Genomic DNA, 18,664 nt, shown 5'->3' with positions numbered 1-18,664 from the left:
GGGCAAGAGCATATTTTTTGAGGATTTAGGGCAGTTGGTTATGAAAAAAATTACAAAAGTAAAGAAAGGTCAAAACCTTTTGGTTAATAATAGATGAAAAGAGACAATTTCTGAAACCATATAAACACACAAATGGAGAAGCAGTTCAGATTCCACTTTCTTTAGGAGACTGTAGCTTTCTAACAAATGCACAATTTTTCACCATATTTTGAGTCAGTGAGATGTTTATACTATTTTAGGTTTAATAAAAGTTAAAGAGGGAATTCTGAAATTGTCTCAGAGCCTCTGAAGCAATTTTCGAGAGTCTTATAATATGGTATAGAAACTGCATTGCTCAAGCCTTTTAAGTCTATGAGAGCATGGCACTGTGCCACAAATATTATACAGCACAACAGGGTGCCTTCTAAAATGCCTCACACACATACTGCAGATATATTTGGACATTTCTGTTAAAATAAGTCACTTTGTGTTCCCCTACTGTATTATACTTATGAAGTTTCCATGAGTTATGCTGTCAAATTTGAGGGACAGTTTCAGAATTCTAAAAGAGAATCATGTAGATGCATCCAGGACAGAAAAATAAATGTGTTTTGGTGACAATATTACCTGCTTTTTTGTGTGTAAAAATTGGTTTTTGAAGATATCATAGCATCAGTGAGAAAATGCTTGTGTTCAAGTGTCCAATAATTTATAATGACCCCAAAATTTGGTTCACTTTATAAGAAGAAACGTGTATAGCCTAAAAAAGGAGTAATAATCCTCAGAGATTGTAATCTAGTATTCAAAGGTAATCAGAAACATTTGAAATATGGTAATGTCATCTGTTACAACATGTCAAATATTAGTCGAATTGTTTTAAAACAATTTTGATTTATATGAAGTTATAAGACAATGTAACTTCATTTTGGTAATAGTAACATAAACAATCTAGAGTGTTCTAGTTATTGCAGACTTAAACAATTCAGCATTTGCAGAAAGTTTAGGTAAGGTAAGCTTAAATTTACTTTTCCCTTGCCTATAAATAAAATTTTATAAAATAAGAAAATTAATAGAATAATAGAAAAAGTTTATTATGGTTAACAATATACTTTGGAAACATTTATTTATAATACTAATTATAATTAATTAGGGAATTAACTAGAGAAGCTGAGTATAAGGATTAAGTATCAGCCATTATTGATGAACTAGAACTAGAATTAAGTATGTAATTTGGGGTTCTTATTTTTAAACCTTAATTTATTAATTGTCAGAAATTATTGATTGTGCTTATATAAGATTTTGATAAAGTATCATGCAGAAATGTGTGTTTTTTAAGGAAGAGTAACTTTTCCCCCATTTTATAGCAAAACAAAATGAGATAGCAATTACATGATCTAAAAGGTAAAAAAAAAGAAAGTCATCATAATAGAAATGCGAATTGAGAGAATAGTATTTCGTTGGTGCTCGTTATTTCAGTAAATATAATGGAAAGCATATCACGAATTTAGGCATGAAAGGAGGATTAAAATTCATCCCCACTTATAAAAGCTCACACTACATCAAGGGAGGCAGGTCTCCTACTCAATGGTGAGAAGGCTGACAGGTACTTAAATGTCTTCCATACAAAGTGGAGAGTAGTACATGTAATTTCAGAGCCCCAGGTACACTACTGCAGAAGTTCAGCAACAATATCCTGCCTCATTTGCTACATCTAGTAGAAACTGCCACATAATGTCTGTCTTCATAATGTCAGAAAGGAAGGGAACTCAGTCTTGGCAGTAGAGGAGGGCTGGAGGGGGCCCATGCATGCATGGATGGGGTAGGATGAGGGCCCTGTCCATCTAAATGGGAGGAGGGCAATGAAGACACTGAGAAGTCGAAGAAATAGAGTGGCTGGCTAGATTCAGAGAAGTTCTCAAAGAGAGCTGTGTTAGCAGGAGCTTGCATGCCAGTTTCATGGAGTGGTCCGGTTTCAGGCGTGTCGTTAGTCACTGCACTGTGACTGATACTGCCCCCACAAGAGGCAGCGTCTTTTTCAGTCCAGTGGTTCTCTGACTTGCCTTGTGAGGAAGCAATCCTGCCTCAGGCAGATTAGAGACTCCTTTTAAGAGTCAGACGGCTGTCAGTTCTTCTGTACCTGTTTGGCCAATCTGACCAATTTTGTTGGTAGTAAATTGGTAACTGAAGATTTTAAATAGCATCTATGAGAAAAACCTTGTGTCAAGAGTTTATAATGGCAGAAAATTTCAGATCCATTTATGAAAAGAAAGATTTATTGCTTAAAAAATAAAAGTCCTCAGGGATTTTAACCTACCAATCAAAGGAAATAAGAGCTATTTCAAAATAGCAATATTATCTGGAATAACTTTTCGAATGTTGGTCAAATTGTTTTAAAACATATAATCTGATACAATTTTCTTAGATTTTTCTGCAGGACCAGAACCAGAACTCTGCAGTAAAGCATTTACCTGGGAGCCATGAAAGTACAGTGTGTGTAGCTATAAAGCAGTGGTCTGGATCTGCAAGCCCCACAGCAGAAGAAACTCCGTTACTCTACACAGAATGAACTAAAACACTCAGGACACATCATCCTGTAGAAAAAGGCTGATGTTACTGTGTAATGTGCAGAAATGGAATTTCCAGGTTTTAATTTAAAACAAAACATTTTAACTCACAAAAAGAGAACCATAATTATTTGATTAGGTGATTTTATCTTTATTAGAAAATAATGCTAGTGTTAAATAATTCTTTTCTTACCTTTATCTTCTTTTATTGAGCATTTTTATCAGCTTTTTTAAATCAAAGTTTAATTTATTTTAGTGATTAAAACCTTAGTATAAATCTGAAAATTGACGAAAATAGGTCAATAATTTTGAAACCAATCTAAATAAAGTGTCTTCAAATAAGAGGAGCAGAGTGGGTGTTATCTCTTTAGTCCCATTAGGAATGTATTGGAAAGATAAGTGTAATAGAAATAGAATTCCTCATTCTGCCATGTTTTCTCACCCAGCACTACAAGACACAATAATAGCTCTTATTTGGTAACTGTAATATGTTGATACTCACATTTTCAATATTTTTTACTTAATTGATAAAAACAATAAATACCATAATAGAATTTTTAAAAATCATGCAAAATTCAGGAATTCTTGATTTGAAAAATTCTTCACACTGAGAGAACTTACTTCATAGTAGTGTGGAATAACCTCATTGAATCCTCATTGAGTTCCATACAGTGTTTCTCCTTTGCATTCTGATTTCTAAATCTACTCTCTCCCTTCCTGTACTAATCCCACCGTCAGCAGTTGGCCTCATTGTTCCACTTCACTGAGAAAATGAAGAACATCTGGAAAGATCTGCCTCCATTATCTGCAGCACCACTGAACACTTGAATTCCACACTGTGCTCCGTATTCTTTCTACAGTAATGAAAGGACCAGGTTTGCTTCCTTTTTTTCCAATGTCAATGACTCCAGCTGTGGTCTTGGATCCAGCACATGACGACTCAGTGTGGTTCTAAGGTGTAGTGGGTACGTTCGCACTAATGAGGAAGCATTAATTTTAACTTTTGAACAATCCCCCACCCAAATCTCATCTCAAACTGTAATTCCCACTATCCTCACATGTTGAGGAAGGGACCTGATGGGAAGTGATTAGATTATGGAGATGGTTTACCTTATGCTGTTCCTGTCACAGTGAGTCAGTTCTAATTAGATCTGATAGTTCCTCCTTCACAAATGCTCCTCTCTCTTGCCTGCCATCATGTAAGACATGCTTGCTTCCCATTCTGCCATAATTGTAAGTTTTCTGAGGCCTCCCTAGCCATGAAAAACTGTGAGTCGATCAAACATCTTTCCTTTATAAATTACTCAGTCTGAGGTATTTTTTTTATAGCAGTGTGAGAATGGACTAAAATATGCTGCTAGGTCAAGAGTACCATAAAAATGTTGTTTGGGTTATGATACACAGAAAATATAAAATCAAAGCTATCAGAATTAGAAGAAATATACACACACATATATTAAATTCATCCCTGTACAGTATCATTTAAGAATATTTCTCCAAGTGTGACTTTTGAATCATCTACATCAGAATTACTTGGTGTGCTTGTTCGAAAGAACTTCTCTGAGCTCTATACCAGATTTATAGAATCAGAATCTTTGGATGTGGGACTTACAAGCTCTCCATATGATTATTATGGAAAATGAAGTTTGAGAATTCACTTAATATGATGGTACAGATAGTATGTATGATCTACAAGTGTGCTGAGGTTGAGGCCTAAGGGGGAGGAATATGTCCATCAGAGAAGGAAGAAAGCCTGTCCAGGCAGGGTCAGAAAAAATATACAGATGGCAGATGGCATGATGGTGAGGATTAGAGCCCCACCTATCAGCTAGGCTATACTCCTCATATTGCTGTATTGCCTCAGGATTATTCTCAGTGGAATGGCTTAAACCTTCAAGTAAGCCACCCCAAATGAGAGCATCACTATGGATAGCCTTCACACTGAAATTAAGTAAGGTGGTCCCAATATTAGTTCCCTCCTCTTGCCTCCCTAGCAAGATAAGTTGATCAAATAAAGCAAGTCAGCACCCAGTACTGCACTTTAATGAGAAAGTGGTTGCCCTATGGTAACCACTCTCCTATCTATCACCAGTGGTCTCTGCTTTTTCAAAATCATTCAATATTTACATGTTGATTAAAAGCCAAGAAAGAATAATGTAGCTTAATATGTATCACCTGTGAATCCTCCTAGCCAAATCACTAATGAATCACACTTTTAGTGAAAGAATCATTTAATAAAAATCCGTGGCTTTGCAGATCTTAGGTGTATACAGCTGTATTTCAACACCATTTACTATACCCACTGTTGAATTCACAGCTTAATTTGTTATTTATTGTAATATAGGATAAGCAAGGAAAACCATGGTATTGTATAGTTTAAATATAAATCATATCCTATCTAGCTGTCTTTTCACAGATTTGGACCTTTGTAAACTTTATAATATTGTATAAATATATTAGTAAAGACTATGCCATTCGATGGTTGCACCACTCATGTATAAGTCAAATTTTGTGCAAATGATAATAGAATATTTTAACGGATGAAGAAAATTCTCTACTTACAAGTTGGCAATTTAATACCTTTTTTCTTTGTTCTACTTCAATTTTAAGTAATTAAGTATAAAATTTAATAATAACATTAAATAAAATATTTAAATAAATTATTGAATAAGTAATAAGAAACATGGAATAAAGAATGATACATTTCAGTTCTTTGGGAATTTCAACTTAATATTCACATTTCTCAAAAGGAGGGCTTACTTTGTATTTATGACAAAATATAAGAAATCACAAGTCTTATCCCCTAATCTTATACATATATTGATTGAAACTCTTGAATCAAATACACGATACTAATGAACTATATTTACTAGGGTGATGTTAAAATTTATTGAGCACTATTTGCAGCAGGCTGACATTTAAACAGTCAGCCTAAATAGGTTTTCTCTTTGTTAGTACATCAACTTGCTGCAGGCATGCTCTAGGCCTAGATGTCTGCTTGAACCCACAGGGAACTGAACTTATCGGCTCATGCCACACAGCATGGTAGCAGTTAAAAAAAGGTCTTTATGTAGCAGGACAGTAATACTTACATCTGAAAACTTCTTTAAATAACTCTATGTTTCATTGCATATTTCTGGTGAAAGCCACATTTTCCATAACTTCTTTGATTCACTTAAGACCTTTTCTGTCCTCTTATCTTTAAAATGCCAGTATGCTTCCCACAGAGAATGCTAGCATGGTTCTCCAAAAACACACTTAATTAGTGGAGTCAAAATGTAGCAGCATGCTGCCATATGACACTCTGTTTAGTGAGGCTGTACTCATGGAATATCTGTGCTCATTTTAGCATGGAATTTAGCTGTGTAATGCATGGGGACTCATGTATGAGTGGTATGTGATAATTTGGGATCCAAGCCCTATGTGCCCTGAAATACTTTTTCATTGAGCTTCTGTTATAGTTGCACAAGTTGATTTACCATATTAGTACTGATTATCTTGATTAATTTTGACATAAAAAAAGATTAAAGGATTGAGATATAGAGTAGTGATATCTTTCTCTACATATCTCTATATATTTTAGTGTGGAGACATAAAGACAACTTCTGGAACTGTGTCAGCTCCTCTGTCCATTCTCTCGTTTTATCTAATTACAACTTATTCTTAGATGTTCCTACTGGCACACCATAATATTATGTATTTCTAAAGTCATGCCAATTAACACATTTTATAATAACTATCCTTTACATTGGCTGTCTTGACATAATCCAAATAATCAGTAAATGAATTAAAATATTCTGGAATGTAAAGGTATAGTAATATGAATGTTGATGCACACTGATTTCATTAAAATAAACAATTGAGACTCAGCCAGAAACTATGACTAGAGAAAAGCAATATAAATATATGTTGAATATGCAAAAATAGTAAGGTACTGGGAGCGGAATATGATTTTGGATAGGTAGGAGAAAATGGAAGTTCTCTCTATTTCACATTTTTGACAGCACATAGCCAATCCACGCTTTAAAAAATAGAAACATGTAGTTAAGACTAAAATAAAAGCAGCTGTAATGACTGTGGCCTCTTAGTATTATTTATAGTTTTTTTTCCCTTAATTATAAGAAGACTCTTGTGGGAAATGTATTTTGTTGAAATTTATTTGAAGTTCATTAATTGCTTAGCCTTTTGATCCAGTTTTCTTTTTTTCTCATACATTCAGGTTGAATAATTATTTTATGTGTAAAAATACCATTTTAACTCAATTTTGCAAAATTATTTCCATCCTACCATCTATATCTATCTGTATCTATAGCTGTATCGTCTATAAATCTTCCATTATATTTGTATAGATTGATTTATCAAGTTAACAATTATGTTAAATAATTTAGATGTTACAAAGAGATGGAAGGACTGAGATATGAATATGTTTATATATACCGCATGTATGAGAGAGAGAGAGAGGGAGGGAGGGAGGGAGGGAGGGAGGTGAAATAATGTTCATCAAATATTAGCTCTGGTTATTTTAGGATAATAATCCTATTGTAACCCAAGAATATCATATGGTTTCTAATAGCTGGTAAGCATCCAGTAAAGATCTGTTGTATGTGTGACAAGAAAGGAAGACTGCACGGAAATACAGTATGAAGAAGTGAAAGCTCTCAGAATAAAGTTCTGTAAGGGAGTGCTGAAAGGGGGTTTGCCAAAAGATATATGAGAATTTGAAGGAAACAGCAATGACAAATAGTAAAAAAATACGTTTATGATTACATAAATTTGAGATTTAATGATAAAAAGAGACGTTTCTCTCAGTAAAAAAGCATGTTCAATTTCGATAGCATTACTCATGGCAGAAATCACCCATTAGCCTTCTTCATTGCTTGGGGAAAAAGTTATTCTGAACCCCCTGTCCTAGAAAGAGGAGTGTAATACAGTTACAAAAATTGCCGAAGGACGATGTCAGCCTCCCTTGAGTCCCTGCTTCTGCCACATCTTTTCTGCTAAGGCTGATAACTGTAAGACAGAAAACTCCTGATTTAGATAACCCAGGTATCTCCATGACCAAATGAAAAACAAGGACTTGATCTTTAATATAATTGAGCAGCTCCGTGGAAACAGAACTGAATTGGGAGTCAAAGGACATTTCCATTCTGGAATAATCACTTCTCTCAGCTTCAGTTTGCTCATCTGTAAAATGAAGATACTAATACCTGCCCTGTGCACTTCAGAGAGTTGCAGTAGAGAATAAATTAGATAAAGTAAGTGAACATGCTCTGTAAACTGTAAAGCACTACACAAGGCAAACTTATCATTATTTAAGTCATCCTAGATGCTCCACAGCAGGGAGAAAGTGAGAAGGAAAAAGCAGCTTTTCTATCCATTAACACCTTGTCTCTGGGAGACCCTCAGAGAGCTTGTGTAAAGACAGTGATAGAAAGTTAATCGCCCCTGTGTTAAGCAGACATCTTTGCATTCATTTTAAGAAAATGGTTTTACTGCTGTCTCGTTCCAGCAGATATATGTCAAGCTGCTGTGGCTTTCTGACTGCTCTGTCTCAGAATGCTTTACTGGATCCTGCTTTTCTGTTGCATACATTGCAAGGTTATCTTTTCTTGCTCTTCCCAAACCTGCTATGCTTTGACGATCTCATCAATTCCCTGGTCTTACCAGGCTCCAAGTCAACATTTCCTACTACCCTTTACATATCTAAGTCTGGAAGTTGCACAGGCCCCTCCAAACCGGCATGTCCAAAGTGGAATTCACTGTCTTCCCTGCTACGCTTCCTTCTCCTGGGTTTTACATCACTGTTTACTTAGTGTTCCAATTTAGAAAAAACAGACCCAGGATTCAGTGGATGGTTTTGCACTGCACAACTCTGAGGGGTGTCATTCACATGGGTGGCATCTCAGAATGGAGCCAATGCTATAAAGAGCATAACTTGCAGAGCTGAGGATTGCAACCCTCCCCCAAACTCCACCACTTGCTCCCCTATCTCCATAGTTGCTCATTCCTTGATTTTCTACAATACAGAAGAGTCTGTGGACAATTCACAGTTTATCAGAGGCATTCTCTTTAACACTCCTGACACTTTATAATGTTTCTCCCTTTACTTGATGAATACAGGGACAATATTCTGAACATGGATTGTTATGTATGAATATTGTAACACAGGAAGGATTTTTGTATTCATTTTAAATGCACATTTTAACGCTGCATACAAATGACTGTTGTGTGTGTATTTAGTAAGGCGTCTCCAAAGATAGCCCCCAAGAGTCCCCTTTTCCCATATGCTCATGCTAATCCTGATGTTATGAGGTGGAGCTTATTTCCTTTCCCCTTCATCTGCATTGGGCTTGTGACTAGTTTTGGCCAATGAGGTGTAGCCAAGAGAGATGCAATTGAAGATTTGCTAAGTGCTTGCACACTGGTACTTATCCTTTGAAACACTCTGTCTTGGAACCTGGATGTCTGCTTTAAGAAAACCACAAGGAGGAGAAAAAAAGGAATACTGGTTAATAGACCCCGTGGAGATACCAGCTGAGAGCTGACACCAACTTGCCAGTCCTCTGAAAGAAATACCTTAGACATTCCAGCCCAGTAAAGTACCCAAATGACTATAGAACTAGCCATCATCACAGGAGCAGAACTGCTCAGCTGAGTCAAGTCATCACAAGTCATTAGAAATAATAAAGGCTTTTTAAAGTTGTTACATTTGGTGTGGATGATAGATAAATATAAGAGAGAGAGAGAGAGAGAGAAAGGGAGAGAGAGAATTTATATAATTCACCTCTTTTAGGAGTCTTAAGATAAAGACAGAGAAGATCACTAGCTAAAAGTGACATGTACACTTTTGGTTGAAATGGTTTTCAAAATAATTCTCTGCAATATTCAGTAAAACTGCCTGTTAAGGTGGTGGGAGAAATAATAGAAATGAGGAGGATAAGGCCGCAGAGATGAGTCAAACAGAGCCCTTTGGGTGGAGAATACCTCTCCTAAGCCAGGCTTCTGCCTATCCTTTTGTGTTATTCCTATGTCCAATTGAGTAAATAAAACTTCAAGCAAGGAATAGAATCCATGACTGAGAAGCTTCAAACATTTTCTTCCACTTTGAAATTTCATAAGTAGACGTCCTACTATCTGCTCACCTGTGCATAAGACCAGAAAACCTACTGAGATCTAGCTTATCATCTACATGGCTAGTGCTATCATCAACTCTATGGGGGCTCTGAGTCAGTCAGCAGAGAAAAGTTTGTCTTTCTCCTCGCACGTCTTCATCTTAAATAGATCCTCCAGATTCTACATAAATAGCCTTGAGACAAAATATTCTACATTTGAATAAACTTGAATAAATTTTGGTTGGTATTTTGAAATCCAAGTCCTGCACAATTTCCAAGTCCACTTTCACTATTTTAGTTTGTATCCTCATCATCTTTGAGACTAAGTCACTACACTAGTTTCCCACAGTCACCCTGTCTATGGTTCCTATTTTATTAGAACAATAATCCATATGCTATCAGTGATATTTCTAAAACACAAGTCTGTCACCTCACTGCCCATTTAGAAAACTTACTGGTGAAATTCTCAGCATGCAGAACGGTGTAATTGTCAAGAGCACTGGAAGATCTTGGATGTTAAGCTAAGTAGTTTAGTTTTATGTAGCAGACAATAGAGAATCAAAGTAGTACTTTGAAACGTCCTTTCAACACTTTCGGTATCAGATTTATGAACTGCTTTTGATTTTAGCCAGGTCTACCAGTCTGCTAGTTTTATTTTATAGTAATGAAAATAATTTTCTGCAGGCTTCTATTTTTATACTTTTCCAGCTCTCTTCTGCACATTTTCTCATTCTCCAATTCACATTCATTTGCATGCCTCCCCAACTCAGCCCTCCCTATGCCTGTCTCTCCTTGAGGCTATAATTTTAAACCTATATATGAACAAAGTAGCTTTCTGCTTCTCTCTCTTCAATTTCTATCATCTAGAGAAAGTGGAACCGGTCCCAGTGTATCACATACATTTCTCCCTTTCCTTCAAACCTCTCCCCAGACAGGTGTCAGCACCTTTGTTGTTATATGTCGACACAGTGTGGGAGAATATGTCTTCTTCTAGCTGGGCCACTCTAAGTGGTTCCTCTGGCACTAGGACTAATTCTCTGTGGGTAGGTGATCATGTTTCAATTTAAACTGCCTGGCAAAGTCCCTTCATTTTCCACAAACACAATTGCAATGGCTGTTCCTGGAAGCTAGCAGTCCTTGTTACTTTTGTCACTGAGATAAGGGTGGTAATTAAAATCATTCCACAGCCATTCGCTGAAGTCTCCTCAATTTGTGGCAGATTGGCCGAGTAAGAAGATGAAACACTAGGAGGCACTTTTTTTCTTGACTCTGTGTAACTCCTGCTAAAGAGCTAGTCATTGCTCTTGCATTGCCAGGAAGTTGGGGTGTCGGCTCAGAAGAGACTTGATGTTTCAGTTCCTCATTTTAGACATATCCTCAGTTCAAGTCTCTCTCTGCCTTACTGATTAGACGGCCTTCTGCAAATTACTAAGTCTTAATGAGCCTCATTTTTCTCATCTATAAAAGGGTTATAATAGGATCTGCTGAGCATTAGAGATTATCAGTCTGTGTGTATGTGTGTGTGTGTGTGTGTGTGTGTGTGTGTGTGTATACATCACTGGATATAGCACTCAATAAATAGCAGCTTTTAATGTTAGATGATTCTGTAACCAACCCCTTTGCCTGTTGCAAGTCTGCCTGGGAACACTTGGAACTCTATCTCTCCTTTCCATTCTCAAGTTTTTAATTTTTAATATCAGTAAGCCATTCTTTCTGGTAAGGCTGAAAATTGTCTCTGAACATTTGGAGTGCTTTAAGTAGCTGAACATGGGAATTTTATATCAAAAATTGTATCTGGTGACATCCCATGGAACAAGAAGTAGACCCCAAATATATAAGGCTGTGATGATTTCAGGTAACCCATTTCCCAGTAATTGTATTACTGCCTCCTGAAAATTTTGTTAAACCACGTATGGAAAATCAGATCACAGGCCTCACAAAGAGTGAAAGCCTGAAACCCTCATACTCTTTTTTTTATGAAAACACTGGGATTCGTTTCACCAGTCTTTCATCTTCTAGAAAGTCTCCTGACTGGCAAAATGTCATGTTTAAATCTGTCCTCATTTTGCATTGTGACTAAGTGCAAACTTTCCAAAGTGTAATTTTCATCCATGTTGGCAGCCTCAGATAATACCCTGCATTAGCTGTCTTGGGTAGGAACCGCCAGTGCTGCCAAGGTCGCATTTCCAACATATGGAATTATCTAGGTACATATTACATACAGGGGTAGTGGTGGTTAATGTGACAACTACAGTTTCTACTGCATCATAAGAAATGTATCCTTGGCTATGTCATTTGTTCACCTTTAAATGTCTTTCTGGGTTCATTCTGAGCACAGTGGCTTTTATATAGAACAAAACAGTCTTGGAGGTTTTATTTTCCCTCTACAAATGCCCAGAGGCACTAGTTCAGTTAAGAAACAAATTAAATTTTGTGAAGGAGAAATAGTAATATGTCTGAAATATCCAGAGCTGTTCCCCTTCAGCTGCATTTAAAAATGACTAAACTGATTTAATTCACATTTGTGGTGTCAATTGTCAGATTGGAATAAGATCTTGTGGACTTTAATGACTAAAAATAGTACAGCAATAAAAATTCTACTAAAAAAGCTGCCCTGTTCCACTGATAGTATCTTAACAAAGCACTTCATATAAAAAGTGCTTGCCATATTGTTTTTAAATATTGTGCACTAAAATCCTACTTTATACCAGAAAAATGTCAAGTTTTTGGCAGAATCTGATTAATTATTGTATCCTTGCATACATAAAAAGCACATTTAGCTGATAATCTATTGACTTAACTAGAAGTTGCTGATTTAAAAATATTTATACAGTATAATAAAATGGAAGGAGATTTAATAAATGCATATTTTCCCTATTTGGTAACCCCATTAATTTCTCTTCTGTTCTTTTGGTGATGAAAATCATAAAATAATTAGCAGTTATATTGCAAAGCTCTATTTCTTCTCTAGCTCTGCAGCACTGATGAATGGAAGAAAATTTTGACTTTTTTTTTTAGCTCTCATTATCTTTTCCTTTTGTGAAAGACAGTGGTACCAGAATATCCACACCATTCTCTTTTCTTTCATCCTCTGACTGTAAAATAAAATTATAGAACATTTTAGTAAACCTCTAAAATGAAGAAGATTTATTTTAAGATAAGTTTCTTTAATATGAGAAACTTTTTCGAAACAGAAATTCAACTTCAGGTTATTCCTCCAATTTATTGTCTTTTTTTCTTCTAAATATTTTCTATTCTGCTGCTTAATAGTAATGAATCAGCAACATAATTTAACAATCTACTCTAAAATAATGTCACCGATATTGATATTATATCACATATAACAAATATTATTTTACTATGACAATATTTTCTTAATTCTTAGTCTGAATGAATACTTTTGGAAACTGCTCAGGTTTCAAGTAGAAACTATGAAACTACCCAAGCCTGGAAACCATTTTCGCTTTATCATTTAAAGTGGGAGCCAGGGTAACTTGTCTGCTTGTAGGTAATATAAAGTTTCAGATTCATCACAGTTCTTGACAATTTGGAAATGCAGCGGGAATGCTGAGAGGTAGGGCTCTCTGGATGAGGAAGAATGACGAATAGAATTTGGAAAAAGAAATCCACAGGTATCCATAACAAAGAATGTTGACTGAACTGTATGTCAACCAGGCTATACAGGTTTCTTCAATTTATTGCCTATTAATGAGAAGGAGTTGGAGTGGTGGTTGCTGACCAAATAATAGGAAATAGGATCAAAGACAACTGCTAATATAATACCCACTTTGTTGTTAACTCTATTTCGCACAGGAGGCTTCCTTGACAATTTGCTGTTCAATCTCAGGTCTACCCAATTGTAAAAAGTATTAGGAAGATTCATTCTGTGTAGGCAGAGGTTTTTCTCTATCAGAAAACAGTTCCAAATTTGCACACCCTTGCTGAGTGGGAAAGAGAGAAATATGTGACTTCTGAAACCAAATGAATTGTAAGAACTTAGTCCGATTTGCTTGGAAGATGAGAGAAGGATGCAATTCTTGTTAAATGTGAATGTCAAAAGCAAGGCCATCTAAAGGTTTAGCTTCCTCTGCAGTCTATCATGACAAACCTGGATCCATTCATAGAAGACAATAAAATATCTAAGAATCATTTCACAGTGAATACTGGCTGCTGTATGGAAGCTTTGGTCCTCTTGGATAGATGTCCCTGAGATAGACAAGTTCCAACTGGAAACCATAGATGAGACACTGACTAGTTGTCAGGCTCTTACTGCCCTGGATTTGGTTTGTAATGCAGATGCAGGTGTCCCGCGGAGAATGGGAAATTGGTCCAAAGAAGTCTATGAGTCTAATGGCTGCATAACTTGAAATGAAAACTGAGAACAATGCCTTGTTTTCATGGCATAGAAGCCTTTTCCTGCTACCCCTCTCTCTTCACGCTACATCCCCTCTCTCCTATGCTACCCCAATTTCAGCTGCTATAAGGAGAAAGATGTGTAGGGGCAGAGCTGAGGCCAGCTCCTCGAGGGGAACTGAAGGATATACACACCTGTCTGAGTATGCTGGGAGGCAAGGGAGTCAAATGTTTAAGGCTTGGTTGGATACAGGGCCCACCAGACCATCTGTTCCTGCTTAGGAGAGGGGCATTCAAATTCAACTGATGGGGTTTTGGATGGAATTCACCATGGAAAGGGAAGCTAAAGTGGGCTGTGAGTCAGTTTCTTTGGGCAAATTTAAGGTACTATTTTTGCGGCTTCCACTGCAGAATGTATAATTGGTATTATATACCTGTACGAGGAATGTTCATAAATACCGGAAGAGATCTCCCAATTGAGAAGAGCCACAAATAGGCAGGTGTTAGTACCTTTAGTGTCCCACAATCCTAACGACCCCATGAACTAAATGACCGTGACTAATGATTTTGCCAATTGGATCCTCTGGCAAAAGGAGGCAGCCTTCACCCAGAGGCACCCCTAAGGGGTCTGGAACTCTTTGTCTTCTAGATACAGATACCAGGTACATGCTTTTGTAAATTACTGAATTCTGGTTGAAACTGAATGTCTGATGTATAGAAGCCTTGTGGTCAGCCTAATATCTCCATTTTGGGTTAAGTCAACCTGGGCTCAATTGTGTTAAAAGATGAAAAAGCCCAGCAATCCTCAATTGTTAGATAGAAATGTTTTTTCAAGAACATAGCCTGTCTGGACCCAGCAGCATCTCAGCTTTAGTAAAAAGGAGGCACTCCATTGCTTGAACCAAATCCCTGGCTCAGCAGGATGCCCAGTTGACAGCAGTTCCCTTAAAAGCCTAGGCCTGGTTCAATAACTGTTCAGCTGGGCTGAAACCCACTGATGTCCTCTGGACTGCTGCAGCTGTACATATGCAGTGCCAGTCAGGCAAAATCAAAAATGAATGTGGCCACTTGGCTCAGTGGGCAGAACTCAAGGCTGTTCTCAGTCTTGGCCAATACTCCCCTTGATGAATCTTGTTATAGTTTTACTGATTCTTGGGTGGTTTCCATTGGTCTTGCTTTCTGGTTTGAGATTTGGAAAACTGGAGACTGTAAGAGTAATGCTATCCATCTTCGAGACCATAAATCGGGTTAACAAATTGTGGCTGTTGATTGAAGTCTCTGAGTCGCTCACTGGCCTCAGTGACTAACAATGGAGAAAAGATCATTGTGATGAGACTGACTGGAATCAAAGTCTGATCAGGCCTTACCTCCTGGATGGTTACCATCGGTCCCTGGAGGCATCATTATACTGGCCATAGCAACACATCTACCATTGTATACTGGGCACAAAATAAAAAGCCTGAAGTATCTCCAGCTGTAGATTATGTACCCCACAGATGGCTGTGGAGATATTTCCAAAATAAGGCCATTCTTGATTTCTTAGGAAACCTTCCTGGAGGAGTAACTGACTTGCTATTTATGTACATTCTGTTTTCAATTAGCAATAATCGTGCCTCAGATAAACCTCACTGGCTATGATACTGCCACTGCGCAAAGCTATTTATGCACATTCTGTGAGAAAATTATTAGTTCCAGGGAGAACAATATATTGTACAAATATAATCATGTTGCTCTACATGGCTCAACTATAAATAATATTTAAATAGGCATAGAAATGGGAACACCAAATATCGTGATGGAACTCTATTGTGAATATTGGGGAAGCAACATGTATATGTGGGTGTGTTTTGTGATAGTGGAATAAGCTGTTGAGAAGTTAAATCTTCATCTTCCATATTAGGAAGTCAGATATTGTCTACTAAAAAATTAAGAAATAGTAAATTATGCTATTTGAATATAAGGAATTATATGCACCATAAGAAACAACTAAAACAGCTGAAAGTGATTGCCTTTGAGAGTGAGAATTGGGACGAGCAGGGGGTGGAACAGGAGGCTGTGAGATGTTCTTAAGGCTAATTAAACTGTGCGACTTTTAAAACTATATGCCTACTGTATTGGTCGGCTAAGGTTGCCATAACAAAACACCACAGCCTGGATGACTTAAACAGCAGAGATTTATTTTTCACAGTTCTGGAGATTAGAAATCCGAGATTAGGCTGTCAGCAGGTTTGGTGTTTTCTGGGGCCTCTCCTCTCCTTGGCTAGCAGATGGCCACCTTCTCTCTCCATCCTCACATAGTCTTTCCTTTGTGCACACAAACCACTTGTGTCTCTGTGTGTCCAAATTTCCTTTGTATAAGGACATCAGTCAAATTGTATTAGAACCCACATTAATGGCTTCATTCTAACTTAATCTTATTATTATTATTTTTTAAATTTATTATTGCATTTTATGTTTTGGGGTACATGTGCAGAACTTGTAAGACAGTTGCATAGGTACACACATGGCAGTGTTTTGCTTCCTTTCTCCCCTTCACCCACATTTGGCATTTCTCCCCAGGCTATCCCTCCCCAGCTCCCCCTCCTGCTGGCCCTCCCCTTTTCCCCCCAATAGACCCCAGTGTTTAGTACTCCCCTCCCTGTGTCCATGTGTTCTCATTTTTCATCACCCGCCTATGAGTGAGAATATGCGGTATTTCATTTTCTGTTCTTGTGTCAGTTTGCTGAGAATGATGTTCTCCAGATTCATCCATGTCCCTACAAATGACACAAATTCATCATTTCCAATTGCTGCATAATATTCCATGGTGTATATGTGCCACATTTTCCAAATCCAGTCTATCATTAATGGGCATTTGGGTTGATTCCAGGTCTTTGCTATTGTAAACAGTGCTGCAATGAACATTTGTATGCATGTGTCCTTATAGTAGAACGATTTATAGTCCTTTGGATATATACCCAGTAATGGGATTGCTGGCTCAAATGGAATTTCTATTTCTAAGGCCTTGAGGAATCGCCACACTGTCTTCCACATTGGTTGGACTAATTTACACTCCCACCAACAGTGTAAAAGTGTTCCTTTTTCTCCACATCCTCTCCAGCATCTGTTGTCTCCAGATTTTTTAATGATCGCCATTCTAACTGGCGTGAGATGGTATCTCAATGTGGTTTTGATTTGCATCTCTCTGATTACCAGTGACGATGAGCATTTTTTCATCTGATTGTTGGCCTCATATATGTCTTCTTTCGTAAAGTGTCGGCTCATATCCTTTGCCCACTTTTGAATGGGCTTGTTTGTTTTCCTGTAAATCTGTTTGAGTTCTTTGTAAATTCTGGATATCAGCCCTTTGTCAGATGGGTAAACTGCAAGACTTTTTTCCCATTCTGTTGGTTGCCGATTCACTCTAGTGACTGTTTCTTTTGCCATGCAGAAGCTGTGCAGTTTGATTAGGTCCCATTTGTCTATTTTGGCTTTTGTTGCCAATGCTTTTGGTGTTTTGTTCATAAAGTCCTTGCCTACTCCTATGTCCTGGATGGTTTTGCCTAGATTTTCTTCTAGGGTTTTTATGGTGCCAGGTTTTATGTTTAAGTCTTTAATCCATCTGGAGTTAATCTTAGTGTAAGGTGTCAGGAAGGGGTCCATGTTCTGCTTTCTGCACATGGCTAGCCAGTTTTCCCAACACCATTTGTTAAACAGGAAATCCTTTCCCCATTGCTTGTTTTTGTCAGGTTTATCAAAGATTGTATGGTTGTAGATACGTTGTGTTGCCTCCGATGCCTCTGTTCTGTTCCATTGGTCTATATCTCTGTTTTGGTACCAGTACCATGCTGTTTTGATTACTGTAGCCTTGTAGTATAGTTTGAAATCCGGTAGTGTGATACCCCCCACTGTGTTCTTTTTGCTTAGAATTGACTTGGCTATGTGGGCTCTCTTTTGGTTCCATATAAAGTTCATGGTGGTTTTTTCCAGTTCTGTGAAGAAAGTCAATGGTAGCTTGATGGGGATAGCGTTGATTCTGTAAATGACTTTGGGCAGTATAGCCATTTTCATGATAATTGATTCTTCCTAACCATGAACATGGAATGTTTCTCCATCTGTTTGTGTCCTCTCTAATTTCGTTGAGCAGTGGTTTGTAGTTTTCCTTGAAGAGGTCCCTTATGTTCCTTGTGAGTTACATTCCAAGGTATTTTATTCCTTTTGTAGCAATTGTGAATGCCAGTTCGTTCTTGATTTGGCTTTCTTTAAGTTTGTTATTGGTGTAGAGGAACGCTTGTGATTTTTGCACATTGATTTTATATCCTGAGACTTTGCTGAAGTTGCTTATCAGTTTCAGGAGTTTTTGGGCTGAGGCGATGGGGTCTTCTAGGTATACTATCATGTCGTCTGCAAATAGAGACAATTTGGCTTCCACCTTTCCTATTTGAATACCCTTTATTTCTTTTTCTTGCCTGATTGCTCTGGGTAGAACTTCCAGAACTATATTGAATAGGAGTGGTGAAAGAGGGCATCCTTGTCTAGTGCCGGATTTCAAAGGGAATGCTTCCAGTTTTTGCCCATTCAGTATGATATTGGCTGTTGCTTTGTCATAAATAGCTTTTATTACTTTGAGATACGTTCCATCAATACCGAGTTTATTGAGGGTTTTTAGCATAAAGG

General features: G+C 37.3%; 1 protein-coding gene and 1 pseudogene across 16 annotated transcripts in view; both read right to left on the bottom strand.

The window, feature by feature from the left end:
• Positions 1–18,664, bottom strand: part of GRIA4 (glutamate ionotropic receptor AMPA type subunit 4) — a 395,452-nt gene that overhangs the window by 149,258 nt on the left and 227,530 nt on the right. The gene's annotated exons all lie outside the window — the stretch shown is intronic.
• On the bottom strand, positions 15,509–15,666 carry LOC118145872 (U4 spliceosomal RNA; annotated as a pseudogene).

Source organism: Callithrix jacchus, chromosome 10 (assembly GCF_049354715.1).
Source record: "Callithrix jacchus isolate 240 chromosome 10, calJac240_pri, whole genome shotgun sequence".
In the NCBI taxonomy this organism is placed as follows: Eukaryota; Metazoa; Chordata; class Mammalia; order Primates; family Cebidae; genus Callithrix; species Callithrix jacchus.
The sequence above is the reverse complement of the archived record's forward strand: the minus strand, read 5'-3'. Positions and strand labels throughout refer to the sequence as shown.